Consider the following 7,500-nt stretch of genomic DNA (forward strand, 5'->3'; position numbering starts at 1 on the left):
GAGATTATTTTGTATAGATACAGCTTCCCTCCCATATTAACAAGTTCTTATGGTGTATTGGCCAACACCAGAAATAGACACAGTGAGAACATATACATGTTTTTCTTTTTCTTTTTTTTTTCTTTTTTAATGTTTGATAGCATGTAGCATATCATCAACTATAAATCATAGCAGCGACTGAGAGAAAAATAAGGAGGGAGAGGGAGAGGGAGAAAGAAACATACATTGCTTTGTGTGTGATAAGTCGGATGTAGTGATGATGATAGTTTTAAAAAATCAAGATAATTGGCCGGTTCGTCAAAATTGTGTGAGGCCTGACTCAATTAAACTGCATATATACGGACATGCATACCTGCAGAAATAGATGCATATCTTGCTAATAAATATACATTTATTTATCTATCTATCCGGTAGATATGGGTATCTAGACTGAGAATTTTGTATTTATTTCAGTATGTATGAATTGTGTTTGAAAGAGAGATTTTTTTTTTTTTTTTTTTTTTTTTTTTTTTTTTAAGAATCAAGGGCAATATAATGATACTGGACACAAAGAGATAAAGAGAGAGAGAGGACATAAAGAACCAGAAAGTCGAACAGACATAGAGGAAGAGAGAGAGAGAGTGAGAGAAAGAGAAAGAGAGAGAGAGAAGCAGTATCAGAGATAAGGAGGGAAAGAGAAAACATTCAAAGCCAGACAAACGAACAGAAATACAGGCAGAACGAGAGAGAGAGAGAGAGAGAGAGAGAGAGAGAAAAGATTATTTTGGATAGGTATAGCTTCATCTTCATCATCTTGCTTGGTATACCATTAGTAGCAGAGACAAAAAGAGAGATAGAGAGAGATAGTAGCAGAGACGAGACAAGGAGAGAGAGAGAGAGCCAGACAAACGAACAGACATATACAGGAAGAGAGAGAGAGAGAAGGTGGGGGGAAGGAGGGAGAGGGAGAGGGGGAAGTAAGCATTTGTTGTGTGTGATGAGTCGATGTAGTGATGATAATGATGGTGTGTATAAAAGTGCGTATAACGATAGAGAGAGAAAAAAAAATCAAGATAATCGGCCGATTTGTTAAAACTGTTCGAGGCCTGACCCTATTAATGTGTATATATACGGATATGCATGCCCGTTAAAATAGATGAATATCGGTCTATATACCTAATAGATTTACATTTATCTATCTATCTATCCGGTAGTTTTGCATGTCTAGACTGATAGATATGTATTTATTTCAGTATATATGCATGTCCGTATAATAGATATTCATTGGGTCTTCTTATCTCGCACAATTTTAACAAACCGGGCAAAGGATGATAATATGTCTGTGGAGAGGATCATTCAGAAAAAAAAATGTGTTTGAAAGAGGGAGGAATTTTATCTATAATCAAGGGCAGTATAATGATACGCGAATTATATTCATAATCAAGGGCAGTATAATGATACGGCTGCATACGAAGATATATCCTGATAAAAAATAAGGGACTAACAAAAGTATTAAGAAAGATCTATTCATCATGTGTGTGTGTGTTTCTGAATGTATGTTTGCATGTTTGTCTAGGAAACTCGCTCAGGTATCAGAAAGAGTACATTCAAGATTTTCATTCGGATTTCATATGACCTTACAGGATCCAAATGACCTAATTTGGGCGAGACAACGGAGGCATATATCACAGAGAGAAGGGTAAGGCAGAATCGTGGGTGTTATAGAATCATTGAAGAAAAAAGATATAAAAAGGAAACGATCACGTGTCTAAGTTTATTATTGTGTATATGTCATGACACAGGTTATTTTGGTTAGTTTCTTCGTGTTTCCTTGTTCTTTGTGTCTCTCCTCTCTGTCTTTTTCTCTCTCCTTCTCTATCTGTCACCCTCTTTATTTCTTTTTCTCTCTCTCGCCTGACTAGTATTTTCTTTAGTGTAGTTTCGCACCTGTAAATTGTAGCACTTCATGGAATACGTAAAATAGGCAATGCATGTAAAAAAAATCACCACTCATAGGATGTAGAAGGAAAAAGGAGAAAGAACTTTATTTATTCCTCTCTCTCTTTCTCTCTCTCTCTGTCTTTGTCTCCCATTTTCCTCTATCTCTATCTGTCTCTCTCCTCTTTATGTTTTCGTCTCTCTTCTTTTCTCTCTCTCTCTCTCTGTCGTCTTATTTATTACAGTTTTGGAACTTTAAATTGTAGCACTTCATTGGATACGTAAGACATGCAAACACATGTAGAAATTCATTCATATGCAATCATCTATCTATCCTTTAGATATGCATGTCTAGACTGGTAGATATGTATTAATTTCAGTACATATGCATGTCCGTCTAATAAATATTCATGTTGTCGGGCCTCGCACAATTTTGACAAACCGGCCAAAGAGAGAGAGAAAAAGAAAGAGAGAGACTGAGAGAGAAAGGGGGAGAAAGAGAAAGAGAGAGAGAGGGAGAGAAAGAGAGAGAGGGAGAGAAAGAGAGGGAGATAGATAGAAATATAGACTGATGGCTTCCAAATTATTATTAACAGGTTCTCATGGTGTAGTGGTCAACATGTCTGACTTTGAATCAGGCGAACTCGGGTTCGATTCCCGATGAGAACAAACTAATCTTTTTTTCTTTTTTTTTTTTTTTTTTTTTTGGTAGTATGTAGTCATCTACTTTCAAGGTTAAGAGTGACTTAGAAAAAGTTAAGGAGAGAGAAAGAAAGAGGGAGAAGAAAGCATACATGTTTTGTGTGTGATGAGTCATCGGCCGGTGTGGTTATATTGTGCGAGGTCTGACCCAATGAATGAGCATATATACGGACATTCATACCTGCAGAAATGGATGCATCTCAGTCTATCTATCTAATAGATATACATTTATCTATCTATCCGGTAATAAGCATGTCTAGACTGATAAATATGTATTTATTTTTGTATAGATGCATGTCTGTATTATTGATATTCATTGGGTCGGGCCTCGCACAATTTTAGCAAACCGGCCTAAGGATGTGTCCATAGAATCATAAATAAATAAATAAATGAATAAATAAAAAATAGAAAATAAAAGAAAAGAAAAAAACATATTATGTTTGGAAGACATGACTTTTTATACGAAAATAATTCTTGAGTAATATAAAGGAATAACAAAAGTAGTAAGGAAGATCTATTTAGGTGTGTTTGTGTGTGTGTGTGTGTCTTCATGCATGTTTGTATGTCTGTGTGTAGGAAACTCGCTCAGTATCAGAAAGATTATATTCAAGTTTTATTTTGATTTTATATGACAACGGAAGCATAAATCACAGAGCGAAGGGTAAGGCAGGATCGTGGGTGTTATGGATACAAGGTCAAGATAATTGGACAGAAAGGTAATATGAAAGGGAAAAGATGTGTTGTGCCAAAGTTTTTTGTTGTGTTGTGACAGGCAAATGCATGCACAGTGCAAGTTAACAATTCATAGGATGATGCAACAATTAGGTTAGATATTTGTATGTATATGCATGTGGTGTATAGTTGTGTGTATCTGTCTATCTGTTTATCTATTCATATCTATACACATACACACATATATATGTTCATTTGTATATATACATATTTATATATGTATATATAGATCTACATACATACATGTATATATAGATCTACATACATACATGTATATATATATATTTGTAAATATTTGTAAATATGTATTTACATACATATATAAATAAGTATATATAAATGCATACACACACACACACACACACACACACACACACACACACACACACACACACACACACACACACATATATATATATATATATATATATATATATATATATATATATAAATATATATATATATATATATATATATATATATATATATATATATATATATATATATATATATATATATATGTATGTATGTATATGTCTGTGTGTCTGGTCACACACGTGTACACACACACACATACACACATACACACACACACATATATATTTATATAATTATGCATATATCTATAAGTATCTTTGTTTTTGTGTGTACGTGGCATGTGCGTATACCTCTATGCGCACGTGTGTGTGGCAGAATGATATGTAGATATGATATGATATGAATGAAAGGATATGATATATGATATGATATGATATGATATGATATGATATGAATGAAATATATATATTGGTATCTGTGTGTATGTGGTGTATATGTCAGTGTGTATTCGTATCCCTGTATGCGCGTGTGTGTGGCAGAATGATGTATAGTGAGGATACTGTGGAAGAGAAGAGGACAACCGAAAAATGCGACGTAAAGCGACATCAAACGGCGACAGGGAGAAACACGAGGCACACGTCAACCTCACACAGATCAACGAAAAATATTTCATTGGAGGTGAAAATGAAGGATAAAAGAATTATATCTATTCCTCTTTCTTTCTCTCTATATACACACACACACACACACACACACACACACACACACACGTATATATATATATATATATATATATATATATATATATATATATATATATATATATATATATATATATATATATATATATGTATGTATGTATGTATGTATGTATGTATGTATGTATGTGTTTTTTTTTCACTCTCTCATTTTTCCTCTATTTCTCTCTCCTCCTCCTTCACCTCTTCACCCTTCTGATGGATACAAATCAGAGGGTTTATGGTAAAGGTATGAGGTGGGAGGAGAAAGTCAGACTGACAGACAGTAGCAGAAATAGATAGAGAGAGAGAGAGAGTAGCAAAGGCAAGGAAAGAGAAGACATAAAGAGGCAGACACACAAACAGGCATACACAGGCAGAAAGAGAGAGAGAAAGAAAGAGCTCGGGTTCAATTCCCGCTGAGAATGATAATAGAGCTTATTTTTTTATTTGATAACATGTAGGCCTATCCTCAACTATAAATCATAACAGTGACAGAGAGAAAGATAAGGAGAGGGAGAAGGAAGCATGCATTGTTTTGTGTGTGATGAGTCGGATGTAGTGATAATGATGATAGTGTGTATAATAGTGCGTATAATGGTAGAGATAAAAAATGAAGATAATCGGCTGGTTTGTTAAAACTGCCCGAGGCCTGATCCAATCAATGTGGAAATAGAAAGAGAAAGAGAGACAGATAGAGACGGTAGCAGAGACAAGGAGAGAGAGAGAGGGAAATACAGATAAACGAACAGACATATACAGTCGAAGAGAGAGAGAAAGAAAAAAAGAGAGAAAGGAGAGGAGAAAGAAAGAGAGTAGCGAGAGAGAGAAGGAGAGAGAAAGAGAAAGAAAGAGATGGAGATAGAGAGAGAGACGCTAGCAAAAACAGAGAGAAGACACAGAGCCAGACAGACGAACAGGCAAAGGGAGAGAGAGAGAGAGAGAGAGAGAGAAAGACAGAGAGAGGGGGGGAGGAGATTATTTTTTATAGATACAGCTTCCCTCTCATATTAATAACTTCCCATGGAGTATTGGCCAACACGACTAACTCGGGTTCGATTCCCGGTGAGAACATAATTTTTTTTTTTTTTTTTGATAATATGTAATCATATTATCAGTGAAAGAGAGAAAAAAATAAGGAGAGGGAGAAGGAAACGTACATTGCTTTGTGTGTGATGAGTCGGATATAGTGATGATAGTGATAAAAAAATTCAAGATAATCGACTGGTTTGTTAAAATTGTGACAGGCCTGATCTAATTAATGTGCATATATACGGACATGCATACCTGCAGAAATTTATGCATATCTGGCTAATAAATATACATTTATTTATCTATCTGTCCGGTAGATATGGATCTCAAGACTGATGAATATGTATCTATTTCAGTATATATGCATTTAGTTTTAAAGATAAGATTATTTGTGTATAATCAAGGGTAATATAATGATACGGATCACTGCTGTATACGATGACAATTCTTGAGACAAATAAGTAAAAGAGAGAAAGAGAGACAGTAGCAGAGACATAGAAAGAGAGAGAAGACATACAGAATCATACAGACGAACAGACATATGGGTAGAGAGAGAGAGAGAGAGAGAGTAGCAGGTACAAGGAGAGAGAAACATTAACAGAGATAAGGAGAGAGAGAAAAATAAAAACATAAAGAGCCAGACAGTCGAACAGACATATACAAGCAGAAATTAATTTGGATAGGTATAGCTTTAGTAGCAGAGGCAAAAAGAAAGATAGAGAGAGATAGTAGCAGAGAGAAGGAGAGAGAGAAAGGGAAGAAGACATATACAGAGCCAGACACAGGAACACACTTGTACAGGCAGAGAGAGAAAGAGAGAGAGAGAGAGAGAGAGAGAGAGAGAGAGAGAGAGAGAGAGAGAGAGAGAGAGAGAGAGAGAGAGAGAGAGAGAGAGAGAAAGAAATATGATTATTTTGTATAGGATTAGCATCAATGTTCTCATGGTGTGGTTTTCGACACGACTGACTCTGAATCAGGAGAGCTCTGATTCGATTCCTGATGAGAACAAGGGTCATAGGTATTTTGTTTTATATTTGATAGAATGTAGGCCTACCATCAACTATAAATCATAGCAGTGACAGAGAGCAAGATAAGGAGAGGAAGAATGAGAGGGAGAAGTAAGCATCTATTGTGTGTGATGAGTCGGATGCAGTGATGATGATGACAGTGTTTATAATAGTGCGTTTAATGGTAGAGATAAAAACAAGATAATCGGCGAGGCCTGACCCAATTAATGTGCATATATAAAGGGCATGTTTACCCGCAGAAATAGATGCATATCGGGCTATCTATCTAATAGATGTACATTTTTCTATCTTTCTATCCGGTAGATATGCATGTCTAGACTGATAGATTTGTATTTATTTCAGTATATATGCATATCCGTATAATAGATATTCATTGGGTCGGGCCTCGCACAATTTTAAAAAACCGGCCAAAGACAGATAATATGTTTGTGGAGAGGATCATTTCGAAAAAAATATGTATGAAAAAGAGAGGATTTATATATATATATATATATATATATATATATATATATATATATATATATATATATATATATATATATATATATATATATATATATATATATATATATATATATATATATATATATATAATTAAGGGCAATATAATGGATGATACGGGATTCTGCTGTATACGAAGATATTTCCTGATAAAAAAAAGGGGGAATAACAAAGGTATTAAGAAAGATCTATTCGTGTGTGTGTGTGTGTGTGTGTGTGTGTGTGTGTGTGTGTGTGTGTGTGTGTGTGTGTGTGTGTGCGCGCATGTATGTTTGTATGTCTATGTAGTTAACTCGCTCACGTATCAGAAAGATTACATTCAAGATTTTCCTTCTGATTTTACGTGACCTTACAGAATCCTAATGACCAAATTTGGGCGAGACAACGGATGCATATATCATAGATGCAGAATTATGGGTGTTATAGATACAAGGTCTAGATAATTGAACTGAGAGACAATATGAAAGGGAAAGGATGTGTCCAAGTTCATTGTCGTGTATATGTCGTGAACTGATAACTATGCGCGGATTTTT

General features: G+C 34.9%; 1 non-coding gene across 1 annotated transcript; it reads left to right on the forward strand.

Annotated features, from left to right (window-relative positions):
- Positions 1 to 2,513: 2,513 nt before the first annotated feature.
- Positions 2,514 to 2,586, forward strand: TRNAQ-UUG (transfer RNA glutamine (anticodon UUG)). Its single transcript has one exon. It is a non-coding gene; the product is annotated as a tRNA-Gln (tRNA).
- Positions 2,587 to 7,500: the final 4,914 nt, after the last annotated feature.

Source organism: Penaeus vannamei, chromosome 15 (genome assembly GCF_042767895.1).
Source record: "Penaeus vannamei isolate JL-2024 chromosome 15, ASM4276789v1, whole genome shotgun sequence".
Lineage (NCBI taxonomy): Eukaryota > Metazoa > Arthropoda > Malacostraca > Decapoda > Penaeidae > Penaeus > Penaeus vannamei.